Genomic DNA, 21,309 nt, shown 5'->3' on the forward strand with positions numbered 1-21,309 from the left:
CCACTTTTTGGCCCTAGCATTCCCCTGTACTGGGGCATATAAAGTTTGCAAGTCCAATGGACCTCTCTTTCCAGTGATGGCCTATTAGGCCATCTTTTGATACATATGCAGCTAGAGTCAAGAGCTCCGGGGTACTGGTTAGTTCATAATGTTGTTCCACCTATAGGGTTGCAGATCCCTTTAGCTCCTTGGGTACTTTCTCTAGCTCCTCCATTGGGGGCCCTGTGATCCATCCAATAGTTGACTGTGAGCATCCACTTCTGTGTTTGCTAGGCCCTGGCATAGTCTCATGTTTTATAGTTCTTTCTGAACTCCAGCTGCCTGGTTTAACTCAGCTATCTGGCCCAAACTCCTATACAAGCTGTTGATTCAAACTGGCTTCTTTGGCTTTTCACTGAATTACTCGGCTTGGCCTCTAACTTTAGCACTGTGTTTTAACCTTTGGTTCCTACTCATTCTCTGGCTCACTCTGTATTCACAAACAACATATTTTTGTAAAACTGTCCTAGTAAAACTGCCTCTACTGACCTGCATGGAACTGAACAAACTCAGGAACAAACTCAACTTCACTACACTGACTGAATGGAATTCAACTGTACTCTACTCTGAACTGAACTGCAGAAAGCTGAACTGCATCTCTCTTCCTCTATTTGTACTGTTCTCTTAAGTCACCTGTCTTTCTTGTGTGACTTGGCCATATCTTATCTCTGACTTATTCTGTGAAATCTTTCTCTGATTCATCATTTTGTCTGACCCTCAAATAGATATTACTTTCAAATATGGCTGCTTCCTCCTATAAACTAGCCTTACTTGTTTGGGATTGAAGATGTGTACTAAGGACATGTCTGTATTCCAACAAAGGAATTAAAAGTGTGTGACATGTCTGTATTCCAGCCAGATTACACAGATCTAGATCTTTGGATGTAATACCTTGCCAGAGCAACCATGTTGCTGGATTACAGTTCCCCTACAGACACCCAGGTGAGTAGCAATTAAGAAAAAAATAGATCCATATTTATCATCCTGAAAAAAAGTCAAGTCCAAGTGGATCAAAGACCTCAATGTAAAACTAGATAGGCTAAATCTAATAGAGCAGAAAGTGAGGATATCCTTGAATGCACTGGTACATGAGACAACTTCCTATATAGAACACCAATGGCTCAGGAACTAAGGTTAATAATTAATAAATGGGACCTCATAAAACTGAAAAGCTTTTGTAAGGCAAAGGACACTGTCAATAGGACAAATAGACTACAGATTAGAAAAAGATCTTCACCAACCCTACATCTGGCAAAGGGCTAATAACCAAAAATATATAAAGAACATAAGGTGTTAAACACCAACTAATGAAATAACCCAATTTAAAAATGGGTTACAGAGCTACACAGAGAATTTACAACAGAAGAATCTCTAATGGCCGAGAAACACTTAAGAAATGTTCAACATCCTTATTCATCAGGGAAATGTAAATCAAAACAACTCTGAGATTCTACCTTACACCCATCAGAATGGCTAAGATCAAAAACTTGAGCAACAGCACATTATGGTGAAGATGTGGAGCAAGAGGAAGACATTGCTGGTAGGAGTGCAAACTTACACAAACATTCTGGAAATCAACTTGGCAGTTTCTTAGAAAGTTGGGAATCATTCTACCTCAAGACCTAGCTATACCACTCCTGGGCATATAACCAAAAGATGCTATAACATTTCACAAGAACACTTGCTCAACTATGTTCATAACATCCCTATTCATAATAGCCAGAAACTGAAAACAACCTAGATGTCTCTCAACCGAAGAATGGCTAAAGAACTGTGGTTCATTTATACAGTGGACTATCACTCAGATTTTAAAAACTAAGGACAACATGAATTTTACAGGCAAATGAATGGGACTAGAAAATATTGTCCTGAGATAGGTAACCCAGACCCAAAAGGACATGCATGGTATGTACTCACTTATAAGTGTATATTAGCCATAAACTACAGATGACCATGCTACAATCCACAGACCCAGAGAAGCCAAATAACAAAGAGGCACCAAGTGAGAATGGTTGAATCTTTCTCAAAAGGGAAAATAAATTAGATGCCAGAGGTGGAGAGAGGGGGATAACTGGATGAAAAAGGGAAGGGTAATGGGGCATGGGGGATCAGGTATATAGAGAGAATGGAAATCCACAGTGTGGGGATCATTTCTGGGACTTTTTTGAGACCTGGGATGGAGGTAGGGTGTAGGCCCCAAGGTGTCTATGGGGGCAACTCTAGCTGGGACTCCTAGCAGTGGGGGATAAGGAGCCTGAAGTGACCACTTCCCATAGCCAGGCAGAACTCCCAGGAGAAGGATATGGACAGCAACACACCCACAAAACCTTTGACCTAAAATGTGTCCCTACTACAAGATGTGCAGGGACAAAGGAAGGATAGAGATAGAGTGAATGGACAACCAATGACTGGCCCAACTTGAGACTGATCCCATGACACTATGAATGACACTCTGTTATGCTGGCAATTAGGAGCCTAGAATAACTGTCCTCTGAGCTGCTCTATCCAACAACCAATGGAAACAGGTACAGAGACCCACAGTCAAATGTTAGATGGACTCTTGTGGAAGAGTTGGGGGAAGGACTGAGGGAACCAAAGCGGAGAGGGGCTTCACAGGAAGACTAACAGACTCAATTAATCTGGACTTTTAGGGCCTCCCAACTGAACCACCATGGAAAGAGCCAGCATGGGCTGGCCCTAGCCCCCCCTACTCTCAGACCCCCTCAAATATGTAACAGAAATATAAGCTTGGTCTTCATGTTTGTCTCCAATAACTGGAGATGTCCCTGAATCTTTTGCCTACCTGTGGATCCCATTTCCTTAACTAGGCTGCCTTGTCTGGCCTCAGTAGGAGAGAATGCACCTAGTTTTTCAGTGACTTGATGTGCAGAGGATGGAAAGGAGGGTGGTCCTCTTCTCAGAAGAAAAGGGGAGAAGTGAATGATGGGAAGATCTGTGTGGTGTGAAAGTGTACTGGGAGGATAGGGGACTGATATTGGCATGTAAATTGAATAAATTAATTAATAATAGAAAATGTTTGTTTTAACCAAAATCTTCAGTGACTTGTTTACTTAAGATGTCCAAAATTAAGAAAAATAGCTATAATTACTTAAACAATTAATACAGTGAATCTCAAATTTTATAGTGTTTAGAACTTATGCATTATATCATTAACATAAATACTACATTTAAAATTATCATCCCAGCTCACATGGAATTAAATGTAGAAAAACTAGAAGCAATTCCACTAAAATCAGGGACAAGACAAGGTTGCCCACTCTCTCCTTACCTAGTCAATATAGTACTCAAAGTTCTAGATAGAGCTATTAGACAACAAAAGGCAGTCACAGAGATATAAATAGTGATGGAGGAAGTCAAAGTATAACTATTTGCAGATGATATAATAGTATACATAAGAGACCCCAAAAATTCCTCCAGAGAACGCCTACAGTTAATAAACAACTTCAGCAAAGTGGCAGGATAAAAAAATCAACTCAAACAAATCAGTAGCCTTCCTTTATACAAATGATAAAAACAAAAACAAAAACCCAGCTGAGAAAGAAATTAGGAAAACAACACTCTTAACAATAGCCACAAATCATATAAAATATCTTGATGTAACTCTTACCAAGCAAGTGAAAAATCTGTGTGACATGAACTTCAATTCCCTGAAAAAAAGAAATTGAAGAAGACCTCAGAAGATGGAAAGATCTCTCATGTTCAAGGATTGGTAGGATAAACATAGAGAAAATGGCCATCTTTACCAAAAGTAATCTAGAGATTCAGTGCAATCCCCATCAAAATTCCAACATAATTCTTTACAGACATGGAAAGAGCTATTCTTAACTTCATATGGAAAAACAAACAAACAACAACAACAACAACAAAAAAAAAAAACCCAGGAGAGCCAAAACAATTCTCAACAAAGACCTGACTTCAAGCTATTTTTACAAAGCAATAGTAATATGAAAAAAAAAATTGTATGGTATTGATACAGAGACAGACAGGTCAATCAATGGAATAGAACTAAAGATCCAGAAGTAAACCCACACACCTATGGACACTTGCTCTTTGACAAATGCAAATCAAAACCCTGTGATTCCACCTCACACCAGTCAGAAGGGCCAAGATCAAAAAACACAAGTAACAGCACATGCTGGCAAGGATGTGGGGAAAAAGGTACACTCCTCCATTGCTAGTACAATTACAAACCGGTACAACCACTCCAGAAATCAATCTGGCAGTTCCTAAAAAAATTGGAAATAGCTTTATCTGAAGACCCAGCTATAGCACTCTTGGGTATATTCCCAAAAGATGTCCCATGATACCACAAGGACATGTGCTCCATGATGTTCACAACAACCTTATTTGTAATAGCTAGAAATTGGAAACAACCCAGATGTCCCTCAACCAAAGAACACATACAGAAAATGGGTTCATTTACACAGTGGAGTACTATTCGGCTATTAAAAATGAGGACATGATGAATTTTGCAGGCAAATGAATGGAACTAGAAAATAACATCCTAGGATGGATACAACTCACAGACCATAAGAAGTGTAACAAGCAGAAAGGCCCAAGTGATGATGCTTCAATCCCACTTAGAAGGTAGAAAAAAATAATCATGAGAGGCAGAAGGAGGGAGGGAGCTGGATGGGAGAGAGGAGGGAGAGTAAAAAACGGAAATAGGATCAGAAGAGAAACCTAGTGTGGAGAGCCCTGCAGCGAGCAATTGAGCAATTGCTGTGGAGAGCTGTGCGCGTGCTGCGAGCAATCACCATTATAAGATGGCGCTGGCCTCCGCTGTGACTAACTAGGAAACAAGCCTTGTGTGCAAGTGCGAGAGTGAACTCACTCCTAGTCACTGCCCATTCTCGGGGTGTAATAGTGGTGTGATGAGCGAGCAACGAATCAAGAGCTGTCACGCCACATCAGGTGCTGAAACGTCATGGCTGAGTGCTATATAAGGGACTCCATTTTCTGGGGTCAGGATCTTCCTGAGAAGTAAGCAATAAAGCTTTGCCACAGAAGATTCCGGTTGTCCTGAGTGTGTTCTTGCCGGCGGGGACAAAAGCTCGGGAACCTAGAGGGTCTAGAAAATGAATGGAAATAAGTGAGGGGTGGGGGGAGTGGGGAGGACCCAGAGACCCAGGAGAGAAGAGACTCTCAGTACTCAATAGGGGTGACCTTAGCCAAATTGCCCGACATTAGGAAGAGGGAACTCAAAGAGTCCATCTCCAGTCTTGTTGTTATAATAGAGTCTTGAAGTCACTTCTCCTCACTATTAGAGATGTTCATATTCATTGTTGAGAATGCTGTGAAAGCAGGTAGCACTGACTAAGCCTTTGTGAGATGATTTTCTTTCATCTTCCCCCAAACTAGGTGTCTGTAAATTAACCACAGAAATCAGAATCAAACTCAAAGTAAAAAAACAGCTATAACAACAAACAACAAAAATAACAAAGTGGGTATTAGTAGATTTAAAACCCTGCATTGTTCAAAAAAGGGAGCTATAGGAGACAATGTCATTAATCAAAAAGCAGTTAGATAAATCTTTGAATGATAAGTAGAATACTCTAAATTGGAATTAATGAACTGTCTCTCAGTGGGTACCTCAGAAACCCCATTTAAGAAGTCAAGGAAACTGTCCTATACTGTAATTTGTTTCATTTTCTTTACTCACTCTCAAGAATATTACATCTCCTCAACTAAGAAATTGTAATTAATCTTTGGTCATTTTTTTTATTCTCTCAATATCTCCAAAAGTTCATCCAGAAATTTTACCAGCTGCCTTTAAACGTATCAGTGCCCTGTATCAGAACCACTATTTCCTCACCTCATACTCTTCACATCTTTTGCTTCAATTACTGAAGTGAGAAGTATTGTTACTGTGACTTCTTCATCTATAATATCAGTGTAGAATTTAATAAAATAATGAGTATGGAGACAAATATAATAGAGGTTGCCTTTGTCCTTACACAGTGGTGCCTCTCATCCAAGCTGTGAAGGGAAACAAAACAAAATAAAACAAAGCAAAAAAGAGGGGGCATGCATGCCCAGTAAGTGAACTTCTACTTACATAATCCCTTTGTTTGCTTTAGTTTGTTCTGAATTTTAAGGTATTTATTTACAGTCATGTAAATGAATCAATTTAACACTATATTCAACCCAAGTATTAAGGTTTTGCTTGTTGCCCTCTAGGTCCTATATAACCCTCAGGGTTAGAGTTAACCCTAATCCTAACCCTTCCAAGTCCTATATAACTTGTCTCTCAGACCTCTCACAGTTCATCTCCAATTTTTCTTTCTCTCTTCACTCTAGGAACTGGCGGCTGTTCCCACAGGACTCACATTTCTGGTCCTTCCTCATGAGGACACCCTCGAATCCCAGAATATTCTTTCAACATAGCCATAAAGTAAGCTTCCTCTTGACCTCCAAGTATTTACTTAAACACCATTTTATCAAAGAAGCTAATGTAAAATTGCAACTGCCTTCAGTCTTCCCAAAAACCTCACTCTATTACATTTGTCTCCATATTCATTGTTTTATTAAATTCTACACTTGTATTATTTGCTGTCATTTTCTTGCCCAAATATAATATATATTTTATATTGCTAATGAACTTTTGTCTGTTTGGATTCATAGATTTATTTGTTTTTATCAAGAACTATTTGGTTATAAATATTTGTTGAGAAGTAATTCAACAGTATTCCTAACTTTATACTGCTCTTAATTTTTCCCATTGATATTATTTTTTAATCTTTCCTATCAGTAATGTATTTCAATTTCCATATTTCTAATTTGTATGGATATTCAAGAAGAAATATTAGCTATAGACCAATCATCAAGATGCTTAATGCTATATTTGCTGATCATTTAAAGTGCAAAATTAAGTTTTGCTACAGCACTGAGATGTAAATAGCACTGTATTAATAGTTTGAGTTATATATAGTCAGAAGAAGCAGGAAGCTATTGAGGCAATCACAAGAGACAAGCAAGCAGTGACAAATTCTTCACAGAATATTCCCCAGGTATTTTCCTCCCTAATCATCCCTTGGGAAGTGAGTTCTTGTCCAGGTGTGCTGTGCAATTTCTTTAGAGTGTCTAATTGCTTTTTAAAGGGCAATATAGTTATGGCAATTTGCTTCAAAGAGCTTAACAGTAAGAAATGTCTTCCTCAAATACTGTTTAATACTGATTCCTATTGCCTATCAGTAATACAGCTTCTGTTGCTGTTTTTTATCCTTTAAATGGAAATTTCTTCTCCAACTGACAATTGTCACCTGATTATACCCTAAATTCTCATAGAAATGGCCAATTACAAAATTTAAGGCAACACAAAGTTAAAAAAAGGAAGCTAATAACAGCAGAATTACCCTCAGTATTTTCTACCACCCCTTCATGTCATATAGTGCCTATGAACTTTTCTAATTAAAGTGAATTCTATTAAGTATGTGTCTTCTGGAAATGACCTAGTATTGCACACATTAATTAATAGCAGCTTAGTTGTCCTCACAATAACTTCACAATACTTGGCTCTCAGCCATTATTGATAGCCAAGGAAATGTAAGTCTTTATCCCTTTGCTGGGGCTACTGGCAATTTAAAGTTATAAGGATAAGGAAAGTCATATTCCTCTGTGTCATAACTACTGATTACTTAAACCAAATGTTTATAAGCATGCCACCTCACATGAATTTTTCACATGTATTCTGGGGTTTGAACTCAGTGTTTTCATGGTAAGCACTTTGCCAACTGAACCACTGCTCTAGCCTTTAGTGACTGTAACTTTTTTGGGGGTGGGGGAGGGTTCAAAACAGGGTTTCTCTGTCCTGGAACTCACTCTGTAGACCAGGCTGGCCTCAAACTCAGAAATCTGCCTGCCTCTGCCTCCCAAGTGCTGAGATTAAAGGAGTGAACCACTACTGCCTGGCAGATTGTAACACTTAACATAGGTCCTGGTATAAATCAACCAATTGGCAAGAGTGGTATTGGATGACTAATTGTATCTGTTTTTCCCACTCCAAACTTCCTGTAGCTCAGATACTGCACTAGACTTTTTGTGCACATCAACTGATTTGAAACAGCTGCAACTTTACAGGTTGCAAATGCAAATTGCAGAAATAAGTGTAGAAGATGGTATTCATGCAGGGCTTCACATACCTAGGGCTCTTCTGCTTTTCAATGAGTCTGTAAACATATCGCTGGGGATGATTTACCGGGGCACTTAACTTTGTATTATTTTTTTCACTTAAAACTTACAAATAACCTATGAATTTGGAGCAGGCTTTTCATGTGTCACAGAAAGGATGTGTTGTAACAAAATCCTACTTTTATTTAGATCCTTGGTGAGTGAACTTCTCTAATCAATCAAGTCAACAAACCCATGGATGCTCAGGTTTTAAATTAACTTTCAAGTTGTTCTTGATGTTTCATCAAGTTTTAGAATAACTATATTTGGTAAAAGTCATTCTGCTGACAATTGGCAAGATATAATTCACATTATAAATTCGTGAACACAGTAAATACTTTGTATTAGAAATATTAGATATATCATAGTACATATTAAGAAACGCTAAGTTACTGTTAAAATGCAACATGTGTAATATAAGAATTTAATAAATCTTGTATTCTCTCATTCTTCAAGGTATTGAATAGTATTTAGGTCATACATGTGTATTTTAGATCTTCATGGTAAAAATGCTTCATTATTATCTCTTGGCAAGTGGGAAATATCAATATGATTTTACTAGAATAAAGCAGATTTTACATAATCTAATAATATAAATGAAGATTTTTGCCAATTTAGACTCCTTATATATTGAAGTGCATGTTTATATTTACAAATTTTCATTTCAATACATATAATAGAAAATATTAGCCACCAGAACCAGAATATACCAGAATATGTGTGTATATTTCATGCATTCCTGGTGCCTATAGAGACCAGAAGAAGGTGTTGGATCCCTCTGGGACTGGAATTACAAGTGGTTCTGAGCCTCCTGATGTGGGTGTTGAGAATGGAACCTTGATCCTTTGCTATAGCATCAAGTACTCTTAATTGCTGAGCCATCTACCTAGCCCCCAGCTTCCTAATTTTAACAGCCCACCTAAGAGTGTGTTTCTAGTCTGCACCACTACCTAAGGATGCCACATTTATATTTATGGACATTTACATTTAGCATTTGACTATTTTTTTCCAGACAAGGTTTCTCTGTGTAGCCCTGGAAATCACTCTCTAGACCAGGCTGGCCTCAAACTCAGAAATCCTCCTGCCTCTGCCCTCCCCCAACCCTGAGGTGCTGGGATTAAAGGCATGCGCCACCACTGCCTGACTTAGCATTTGACTATTTTAAATACCTGCTAAGAAGAACATAGATTATATATAATGACTATAAACAAAATGTTCCCTGTGACATTAAGCCTTCAAAAGTAACCTGCTTCATCAAATCTTAGAAGGCATAGCAAGAGAAATAGTGATGGTTTTGATGAGTCTCCTTTTCCAACTGGCTGAGACAAGTACTTATCCACCATATAACTGCTTTGGGTCTCTTACTCCTGATTGTGTCTTCTAAGTACTTCTGAGCTATGAAAGTGTATCTTAGAAAGGAACTTCATTTTACTTAAGAAGCCTGTCTGTGGAAGACTATACTGATTAGTTAACTAAATTTGGAAGCCTACACTCAGTGAAGGCAGAAGAAGAAAGATAATTCCACATGCAGGATCCTGGACTGAATAAAAAGGAGCTTAAATACTGTCTCTGATTTCTGGATATGAATATAGTATGACAATATGCCTCATGCTCCTGCTGTATCTTCTCTACTACATTTGTTTATATCCTTTGCAACTCTGAACCACAGTCAACCCTTTTCCCATTAAGTTGCTGCTATGAGATATTTATAGCAGTTATGAGGCAAGTAACTAAAGTTATATAAGTAGCTTTACAACAGAAACACTACTAACTATATTCAAGATCAGAATGGGTCAATTTGTCAACTATCATTATAACAAAAATTTGTTATGGATACACTTACAACATATAACAATAGATTCTAATATATACCAAATATTGTTATTAATGTATGTAAATAGTAATGAACCTCTTCATAAATCAAATAATTATATAATTACAAAAATAATGTAGCATAAAATACATTTTATGTATGTATATGTGCTAGGGACTTATGTCAAAAATCAGGAAATTTCTTACTAGCTAGAACTGTGATCACAGGTTAATGGCAGAGTCTCTGTAGTCAGGAACCACATCTGTTAGATGGAGAGTTGAACACATTTGTAAATTTGTATGTGATTCCTCTTCAAGTGCCTAGTTGCTGCAGCATTAAATAATATTGAATAGTGTTCCTTAACATGATTTTCATAAAAAAAACTCAGGGCTTGTTTACAACGGCTACAAACATCACCACCATCCTCCATGGAAACTGCAGATTGGACTCATACAGAGGGTAATCTCCTCTGTGTGTCTTTAGAGCCTGCAGAGAGGGCCTGAAAAGTTGAACAACAAGCATGAAGGGAGAATCCAATAGCATGGAAGCTCTTTGTGGTTGAGACAATACAATGTATTTGTCCTTGCCAGCTCAAACATGTAGCTATGTCTAGCTAACCTACTGATTTACTAACTTAGTGTTTTAAAATGATTATAATTTTAAAGTGATTTATACTTTACAAAATATTTAAAACTATCTTTCATATGACCACTGTCATTTCTGTTGCCTTACTAGAGTCATAAGGACAGACAGGCCTTAGCATAGCCAGTTCTTGTCCCTGCTGTCTTACTTATCCTTCCAATAGTATCTGCCATGTATCGTTCTATATCCTCCTACTCATATCTCACCTAACAGATAAGCAGCCACACTGTAATAACTGAGATAGTGCCTCAGTATCTCCATTGACAAAATGACCACTCAGTCATACACTGAGGAAATTTCTTTAAAAGTGTCATGTTCATTACTATCAGGAAACTACTAGATCTTAGCTCACTCCAGTAAATGATACAAATATTGTCTCTTCCTTTGTATAGGTGCAGACAGTTGCTATCTATAGCACTATACACCCCTATCAATTCTTTGGGTGTATTAGTAAAATGCAATTTTTTTAATTTGGAATGTGAAAAAGGAAGTAAAAAACAAGTGTTTACAAACACATTAAAAAAAAGACTCAATGGATGACAAATTGTTGGCTAGCAAGTCACTCCCAGCATTGTCACTTGTGACTTGATAGAGCTATTTTCAAAAACAGTGAATAGTCCTAAACAAAAAATTGAATGAAGAAAATAAACTATAATCTCTTCTTATTTATATATAACAGGTTTGTTCTCAGCAAACTTATTCAATTGTTGAAATAACCCTTTGTATTTTTATGTATTAGATAACCAAGGAATTCAGGGAAAGATTCCTGTATAAAACAGTTTCATGCATTTGCATCTCAGAAAAATATTCTGACTTCTTTCTACTATGTGAGATCTTATCTTGAGCATGCTGCTTCTATATTCTCTAAAATCACACAGTATACAGGCTAAGAACTCTAATTCAAAAATCTGATATGCTGCACAATCTGATCCTCTTATGTATCAACAAGAATTTATTGGTACGACCCTTTAAACAAAAATTATGAGGAGGAAGAGAAGTGGAATTCCAAACTGACATCATATAACAACTTGAAGATGCATACAAAATATGTTACTAGTGCTGGAGAGATTGTTCAGCAGTTAGATGTACTTGTTGCTTTGAGAAAGAGCCTAAATTCTGTTATCAGAACCCATATCAGGTTGCTCACAACCACCTATAGTTTCAATTATAGGGGATTCAATGTCCTTTTCTTAATTGTATGGACACTTGCACTCACTCTTACCAGTACATTCTTGCCCTATGTATATATAATTTTTTTAAATTCTAAAATATTGTACTAAATAGCCTTCAGGCTACATGTAAAGATGTGTATTTTAAAAAAAGAATATTTGTATTGGGGGTTTCTTCCTAATGATTAAGATTCAAAAGAAGATCAGAAATTAAAAAACTGAAACATTCTGCTTCTAATCATTTTGAATAAAGGGTACTCAGTGTATGTACTTTACACATTTGAATCAAGTAGTAACAGAGCAACAAAGGCCATTTCTTCTATGAATTAAGAAACAAGTTACACCAGGCAATGGTGGTACACGGCTTTAATCCCAGCACTTGGGAGGCAGAGGCAGAAGCAGGTGGATTTCTGAGTTCAAGGCCAGCCTGGTCTACAGAGTGAGTTCCAGGACAGCCAGGGCTACACAGAGAAACCCTGGCTCAAAAAACCAAAACAACAACAACAACAAAGCAAGTTACATTCTATGTTGAGGTTAGTTTTCTGGTTGCCCTCAGGGACAAGAGAATCTTCATGCACATCAAGGAAAGCTACATGACCTTGCTCCTTAGTTTAAAACTATTGGTTGAATAAAGATGTCTACAGCCTATAGCTAGGCAAAAGAGAGTAGGTAGGAATTTGGTTCCTGGGCTTGAGGTATGAGGACCATGAGGAACAGAAAGAGAGAGAGAAGGTAGAGAGAAGAAGCCACAGGATAAACAATCACGAGAACTGGTCATGAAGGCTAGTCAGTCTGAGAAAGAGTGGTCCAAACAGAATATGGGAAGTCATATCTCTGGGTTATTAGCAGGGGAGTAGACATAATAGCACAGAGGGTAGATATTTGGCCAACTCTAGTGCTGAGTAAGGTTTATTATAAATTTAAGTTTTGTGTTCTTTTTTTTTTTTTTAAATCTGGGAGCACAATGATAAAAGGCAGAGTAGAAACTCTGATGGAGACTAATTACTACTACAACCTTGCCTTTCCACATGGCAGAGCATTTCCTTGGATTTCTTGTCACTTAATAAAACATTTGAAGATTTGAGATGAAATGAAGAAATGTTTTCTGATAGTAAAATGAATTATTAGCCTTTGTAAACATATGTTTACACGTGCATTCATGTGTGTGCAGGTGCCAGAGGACAATCTTAGTTGTCATTCTCAGAAATATCATCTACATTCTTTGAGACACTGGCCTGGAACTCACTAACCAAGCTAGAATTGTTATTCAGGATGCCTCATAGACCCTCCAATTTCCCCCATGCTAGGATTACAAGGACATATCACAACCCAGTTTTACATCAGTTCTAGCAATAAAACTCTGGTCTTTATAAGGCAAACATTTCACAAATTGACCTATTGTTGGGCGCTATTAAGACAGCACTACTGTCCTGATCTCTGAATTGGGCCTCTCCCCCCCCCAAAAAAGAAAAGGGGGTCAAAAGCGGGCCACCGACTCACCGCTCCGAAAACAACCACAGATTGTTCCAGCCCTAAGTCAGCGCCAGATGCCCTGACCACAAGATGTACCCGGATATCACCAAGTTCCTGCTTCCCTGTGTAGTCGCCAAAAGAAAAATTTTCACTGCCCATCCCTCAGGCTGAGAAGTACTTCCCCTTTTTGCTTGTGCATTTAAGCCTAGAGCCTTGCTAATACAGTGACACCTTGATGTTATTCAGAATGGTTCTGTGTCGTTCCTTGTACTTGGTGTCCGTCTTTTCTCTCCCCTCATTTGGTTCTTAGGATAAGGTCCCCTCGAGACCCTCAAATAACTGGACCTGTTGGACGGGTCAAGCTATCACACGAGGACCCATGTACACACATTTTAAGATCATAACAAAATAATAAACAAGCAAACAAATAAACAATAGTAAATAACATGTGTATATTAATATCAACAAAATATTGTTATATAATAATAATGTAATATGTCATTGATTAAGGAATAAACTACACTAGAATCTAAGACTGAATATGATTATCAATCTAATTACTATGGAGGACCTTGACACATATTCCAGAGAGACAATTACGTTTTGAGAACATCAAGCATCTCTTGGGATTGGGAAGTGGTTAGAATGTATCAGGAATAAGAAGAGAACACATATACACAATATACATGTGAGTTTTTACTTTGAAAACTATTGGTATAGAAAGAGATATATACCTATATGAATACAAATTCCATGATTATCTTTGCTGCATTTGTATAAATAGATTCTCTATTTCATTCTTTATTTCAACATTAACTAACCATTAGGATTTGGAGACATTATTTTGAATATTCAGCATATCAAAGAGGAGCCATTGGTTTAGTGCCACACCCTCTGGTCAGGTCTGCTTGACAGGCTGAAAAAGTCTGTAAGCACTCAACAAGGAATAGAGTTTCAAGGAAGCTCACCTCCTGGAGTTTTGGCGTTCTCATTTACCCATATACTCACACTCTATTCCTGCGTTAGTCTGGTGTATGGATCTACGAGCTCTCTTTTAATATTTTATTATAAATGCCTTTTAAGATTAAATTCTGTTATAGTTAAGCCTCCACACTGTTCCAAGGTCCCAGAAGCCTGCAAGCTTGAAATCTGGCAGGAATGCAGAAAGGAAGTTACCTATTCAGTTACTAATTAAGCATTACAAAGACAGTAGCTCAGAGCTGGTCTGCAAAACAGTTACCAAGGACAGTAGCAATTCTCACCCAAACAAGGGAATAATAGAGCTAGGGAATCCCACTGAGACAGAGATCTTCTCTACAGCTAGGTATAGGGAGCTTCACTTTAGAAGCAGGTTGGTATATTCCTCTGTAGACCCAGGAAATAAGGTGTTGGGGTATTGCAGTATTCATGATAAGGTCTGCTAGTGCAGAACCCCTGGTGGTGGGTTTTACAATAGACTAGTTTACACCTGGCTCTCTTCTATTGCCTGGTCCCCACCTTCTTTTGATGTATACATTCATTTGTATTGCGTCACTGTAACTTGGTGGATTGTATTTTGCTTGATTTCTTGTTATTTCTTTGGTATAAAAAATTTGATGCTTGACCTGACACAATACATTCAGATTCTACACAATCTCTCGTGTTGGTCTGTCTGTCAACCGCTGACGCTTTGCCCACCTGCCCCAGAGACCCGTTCCACTCAGACAAAGGGATCCAGAGGGTCTGCGGCAGTTTAGGTTATAACAAAAGTCACCTCAATAAATATCTGTTAAATTAGGAATAAATAACAAGTTATATGGGACAAAGATGATCAGCTGTAAGAAGCAAAATTATAAGTGCTAGTGATCATTTTACACGCTGACCAAGTAAGCAGCCAAGGCAACTTATATATTGAATTTATGACCTAATTTAAGCATTAAAATTCTGGATTAGACATTGAAAAATAATGAATATGTTATGCCAAGAGAAGTCAAGACTTAATTACATATTTTGATGTTTAGTAACTTTGATGATGGTCAGTTGACTAACAAACACTTAAGAAAACTATGTTTCATAAGAACAATCAAATCCATTAAAACTGTAATTTGCATCACAGATTCTATTCCTGAGTCCTCACATAAAATTTTATGTTCTCGGCATCTAAGTAAGAAGAAATGGAGCTGTTTGGTGCCTTAGAATAAGAGACCTCAAACACTTGAATTTTCTTTTTTTTTTTTAATTTATTTTTATTTTTATTTTTTTTAATATTTTTATTACATATTTTCCTCAATTACATTTCCAATGCTATCCCAAAAGTCCCCCATAGCGCCCCCCACTTCCCTACCCACCCATTTCCATTCTTATGGCCCTGGCATTCCCCTATATTGGGGCATATAAAGTTTGCAAGTCCAATGGGCCTCTCTTTCCATTGATGGCTGACTAGGCCATCTTTCGATACATATGCAGCTAGAGACAAGAGCTTCTTCCCTCACACTTTATTTCCATCTGCTATGTAACATCCTGTATTGCCTTTTTAAAGGAAAGAATAACAAAAGTAAGTAGGAATCATAGACACTTTAGGCAGTCATGAAGGGCTGAGGCAAGTTCAAGGCAAGATTTTAGTATAATCATGGACAATTCAACATCTAGGAAATCAGCATTAGATTTTTGAAGGAAGATTAATTTCTGTCTCCTGCCAATCCCTAAAATTTCTTGGCATGCAGTCCCCAAATGACTGAGGCTTAAAGTGGGAAGATTCAGAAATTAACATCTTTCTAAATCTCCAGTGATAGCCATACTTACAAAGCATTTGGCCTTAGACACTGTTAGAAACATATATTTCTTAGTGAATTTATCAAGGATAAATATTCTCCCAGTAACAAATATGCTTCCAGACTAATTTATGGTCATTTTAATGAATTCTTTCATCTCCTTAAGCCTTAACAAATCAGACAGTATTTATTATGCTCCCAGAAGTAGTCAGAAGTTGTGTCTGCAGGGTTGGCACCCAGTACAGTATCCTGTACATTTTGAATGATAAGCATCTATAATCTTAGATCAACTCAAGAGCATCCATGCATAAAAGCAGTGTGGGAACTGAGACCCAAATTATTAATATCAAAGAGAGCAGCATGGGTGTGTAACATGATTGAAAGATTTTGATGTTTTTCTTTTTCCAAACCTTACATCCTTTACAGGGAAGTTGCTTTTGTTCTAATGCACATCTGCCAAACAATACTCTGAGGAGTGTTTGAAGCCTGTCTTCATGAAAAGAGATAAGCTGATCAGATTAAAAAAAAGAAAAAGAGCTGTCAAAAATGTGTTATGCTTGTCCTGAGCACTACAGAGCACACTGGCACATAGACCATGAACTAGAGTTCTGCTATTTGTCATAATGAGAATTCACTGAAGGAAAGCATAGTGTTAGCCTGGCCTGGGACATGGCTGCTTATTGAAATTATCAACTCACAGTGCAAACCAAATACATCTTTATCACATGTTGCTTTCTTCTGCAATTAGCTGTTTCCAATTTCTAGAGTTACTTGGATTCCCATGACCAGATATGTCTCATTTTGCACATTTGAGACTATCTGAAAGTCCCACCATCTAGCTCTGGATATCACAATTGACAATAAACATAAGCATCTTTTCTTCCTCATGATCCCTAAACCTATAGTTTGTCACCAGTTCACTTTTTTATTTAGAACATCTTTTCTATAAAATCTTTTCCCTAGATTTTTACATTTATAATGATCCTGAGGACTGTTTCTTAGTGCATGTAATGTGTAGCTAATCTCCTAATCTCTGAATATTTATTTATTTTTCCCAAGCCCACTCTCAGGATTGTGTGTATTTATTTGAAGCAATTAATATGTAAGTTTCATGTTGTTTTTATGCAAAGTTATTTGCTACTGAGTTTAGAAAGAAATTCCACAGAGAGCAATTAATAATTTACTACTGTTTCATTCTACTGAAATATTTATCAAGGTACACTTGTTTGCTCTGTAATTGGCATATTTAGATATGCATTCCAAGACACAGAAAAGCAAAAAAATTAGTTCAGAAAACAGTAAAGATCAGAGACCAAGAGTGAGTTAAATCCTACTGTCTGTGCACTCAGGGTGTATCAGACCTCATTTTGAAGGGTACCTGCTAAGGACATTCTTTTTGTTAATTTTATTTTATTTCTATGTATTCACTTTACTTATATCTCACTGCCTCCCTCCAGGTCACCCCCTCCCACAATCCTTCTCCCATTCCCCTCATCTCTCCTCTGAGTGGGTAGGATCCCCTGACATATCTCCCAACCCTAGCACTTCAATTCTCTGCGAGGCTAGGCATTTATTCCTCCATTGAGGCCAGACAAGGCAGCCCAGATAGTAGAACATATCCTAAGTATAGGAAACAGATTTTTAGATAGCCCTGCTACAGTTGTTCAAGACCTACATGAAGACCAACCTGCACATTTGCTACATATGTGCAGGGAGGCCTAGGTCCAGCCTGTGTATGTTCTTTGATAGGAAGTTCAGACTTTGAGGGCCACAAAGCTCCAGGTTAGTTGACTCCTCTGTGGTCTTCCTGTGGAGTTCCTATCCCTATCAGGACCCGTAATCAATCTTTCCTCCTGTTCTTCCATAAAAGTCCCCAAGCTCCATCTACTATTTGTCTGTAAACATATCTGTCTGAGTCAGCTGCTGGGTAGAGCCTCTCAGGGGACAACTTACTCCTGGCTGCAAGCATAATAGAGTATCATTAATAGTGTTAGGAATTGGTGCTTGCCCATGGGATTTGTCTCAAGTTGGACTGGTTATTAGTTGGCCATTCCTTCAGCCTTTACTCCATCCTCTGTGCCTGTATTTTTTTGTAGACAGGATAAATTTGGGATTGAAAGTTTTGTGGGTGGGTTGGTGTCTCTATCACTCCACTGGAGTTCCTGTCTGGCTACAGGAGGTGTCCTTTTTAGGTTCCATATTGCCAATGTAGTAAGTTACAACTAAGGTCACCAACCCTAATTCTAACAGAGGGCTAATATCCAAAATTTACAAAGAACTCAAGAAGTTAGACACTAACAACCCAAATAACCCAATTTAAAAATGGGGTATAGAACTAAACAGAATTCTCGAATGATCAAGAAGCACTTACAGAAATGTTCAAAGTTCTTGGTCATTAGGGAAATGCAAATCAAAACATCTCTGAGGTTCCATCAGAATGGCTAAGCCAAAAACACTTCATCATTGTTGGTGGTAGTGCAAACTTGTACAACCACTTTAGAAATCAATTTGGCAGTTTCTCAGAAAACTGGGAATAGTTTTTCCTCACACCAAGCTATTCCACTCTTGGGTATATACCCAAAAGATGCTCCAAATATCCCACAAAGACACTTGCTCAACTATGTTCATAGTAGCTTTATTCATAATAGCAAGAAACTGGAAACAACCTAGATGTCCCTCCACTGAAGAGTAGATTAAAAAAAATGTGGTACATCTACACAATGGAATACTATTCAGTTATTAAAAACAAAGATGTCATAAATTTTGCAGGCAAATGGATGGAACTTGAGAATACCATCCTGAGTGAGATAACCCAGTCCCAAAAGGACATCCATAGTATGTACTCAATTATAAGTAGATATTAGCCATAAAATACAGATACCATGTGACACTCCACAGAACCAAAAAAGCTAAACAAAAAGGGATGCCCAAGCTAGGAGGCTTGAATATCACTTGGAAAGCAAAATAAAATAGTCATAAGAGGAAGATGGAGGGAGTGAACTGGGAGGGGTTGGGGAGGGGAAAAGGGGTTCCAGATCAGATGTGGGGAAGGACAGGAGAGATGGCTAAATAGTGATGAAAATTCATGGAAATTTGAAACTGATGGGGATTAGGAGTTGGGGAGCATCGCCAGGGTGAGACAGAGACCTGGAATAAGGGAGGCACCCAAGAATCAATGGGGGTGACCAAGAACATTCTTTAGTGTGCTTTGAGGACAGAAAAGGCTACCCTGCTGCCAAAGTTTTCTCCAACTCACCTGTAGTCTAAAATGAGTTCAGCAAGCACAAAACCTTTTACATCATTTGTCTTAGTCAGTGTTTCTATTCCTGGACAAAACATCATGACCAAGAAGCAGTTGGGGAGGAAAGGGTTTATTCAACTTACATTTCCACATTGCTGTTCATCGCTAAAGGAAGTCAGGACTGGAACTCAAGCAGGTCAGAAAGCAGGAACTGATGCAAAAGCCATGGAGGGATGTTCTTTACTGGCTTGCTTCCTCTGGCTTGCTCAGCCTGCTCTCTATAGAACCCAAGACTACCAGCCCAGAGATGGTACTACCCACAAGGAGCCTTCCCCCCTTGATCACTAATTGAGAAAATGCCTTACAGTTGGATCTCATGGAGGCATTTCCTCAACTGAAGCTCCTTTCTCTGTGATAACTCCAGCTGTGTCAAGTTGACACAAAACTAGCCAGTACAATCATACTCATACTCCACAGTGTATGTGGAGAAGCATACTGGCTTGAGTATAAACTAAGACTGAAAAGACAGAAACTGGTTTTCTTTTTGTTCCTTAGAAGTAAGAAAGGAACTATAAATAACCACAGGGGGTTGACACTGAACCCCCTTCTTAAAGTAAATAGAACACAGAAGGTACATTTCTGGAGGTGGCTACCCTACCTCTTTGCCAAAGGTAGGATCATTTTTTCCTCCTCCATACTTAAAGATTTTCTAGTTGTACATCATATTCAAATGGTCCTCACAGTCTGGCTAATAGATGCCATTTTGTAGGTAAAATAAAAGTGGCCGGGGCTGGCGAGATGGCTCAGTGGTTAAGAGCACCACCTGCTCTTCCGAAGGTCCTGAGTTCAAATTCCAGCAACCACATCGTGGCTCACAACCATCCGTAACAAAATCTGATGCCCTCTTCTGGAGTATCTGAGGACAGCTACAGTGTACTTACATTTAATAAATAAATAAATCTTTTTAAAAAAAAGTGGCCAATGACTGCCTGTTTCAAAGGGGGCTGAAGTTAACAGAAAGAGGACAGAAATAGCTGAGTGCTTGCAAATGCAGTATTTATGCATAAAGAAACAGTGATCATGCACCACTAACTACTGTCTCCTCAATCTCTTGCCCTACTCCACTTTTTTTTTTTTTATGTCATCCTGCCTTTTTACTACATATGGCTGGTTAGAACTAAGTTGTCATGTCTAAGATGAGGAAAACTCATTAATTGTTATAGAATAAACACCATGCCAGGAATATTACAGAATTATGCCTTTAATTCTTACAAAATTCTTATCAGTCCCATTTAGCCCAATTAAGAAGAGCTTTCATCTGAGAAAGCTACCGTAGGGATTTAAACTCAGCTTGCCCAAACTGCAAAGCCCATACTCTTTCCCATTCATCAGAAACATCTCAACAGTACAACTTTATATTGTTGTCCTATGGGTTATTAAATCATGCATTAATGAATAAATGCCTTTATTGGCATTACATTTGGAGACAAAATCCTTGAAAATAACTTTCACAAAGTAATTAATAAAATAATTATGACTCATAGCTATTATCTTTCACAGGACTCAAGTAATATGAGTTTTTCATATGTACATATATGATTTTATGTATCTTTGTAAAATATAGGATCCTAAAATACAATATTTGTTTATTCTGAAAATTGTTCAATTCTCTTAATATAATTCTCTGCAATTGCACTCATTTCCTGCAAATAGCATAACCTCTTCTTTATGGCTTAAAACATCCCATTGGACATAAACCACACATTTTCTTTAGCTATCCCTCTGGTTCCATTCATTGTGAGATAATATAGAGCTATTTCCAAAATGATTCCTCTCCATAGAATATTTATGCACAGGTTTGAATTTAGATATGTTCTGAAGCCTTCTAAGAAACATAGTCTGGCTCAGATTTTAAACCAAGGTCCAGAAAAATGTAAAAAATCCTGATGATCTGTGATGGGGTTTAGAGTAGAAGATTAAAAGCCAAGTTTT

General features: G+C 37.9%; 1 protein-coding gene across 5 annotated transcripts in view; it reads right to left on the reverse strand.

Annotated features, from left to right (window-relative positions):
- Fgf14 (fibroblast growth factor 14) overlaps window positions 1–21,309 on the reverse strand; it is a 700,985-nt gene that overhangs the window by 380,897 nt on the left and 298,779 nt on the right. Inside the window, exon 2 of one of the 5 annotated variants that reach the window (XM_085828905.1) lies at window positions 3,668–3,707. The exons of the other annotated variants lie outside the window; for them this stretch is intronic. The gene's annotated coding sequence lies outside the window, so the exon portion shown is untranslated. The remainder of the gene's footprint in view (window positions 1–3,667; window positions 3,708–21,309) is intronic. 5 annotated transcript variants of the gene reach the window in all.

Source organism: Mus caroli, unplaced genomic scaffold (genome assembly GCF_978045245.1).
Source record: "Mus caroli unplaced genomic scaffold, Mus_caroli_1 scaffold_12, whole genome shotgun sequence".
Classification (NCBI taxonomy): Eukaryota; Metazoa; Chordata; class Mammalia; order Rodentia; family Muridae; genus Mus; species Mus caroli.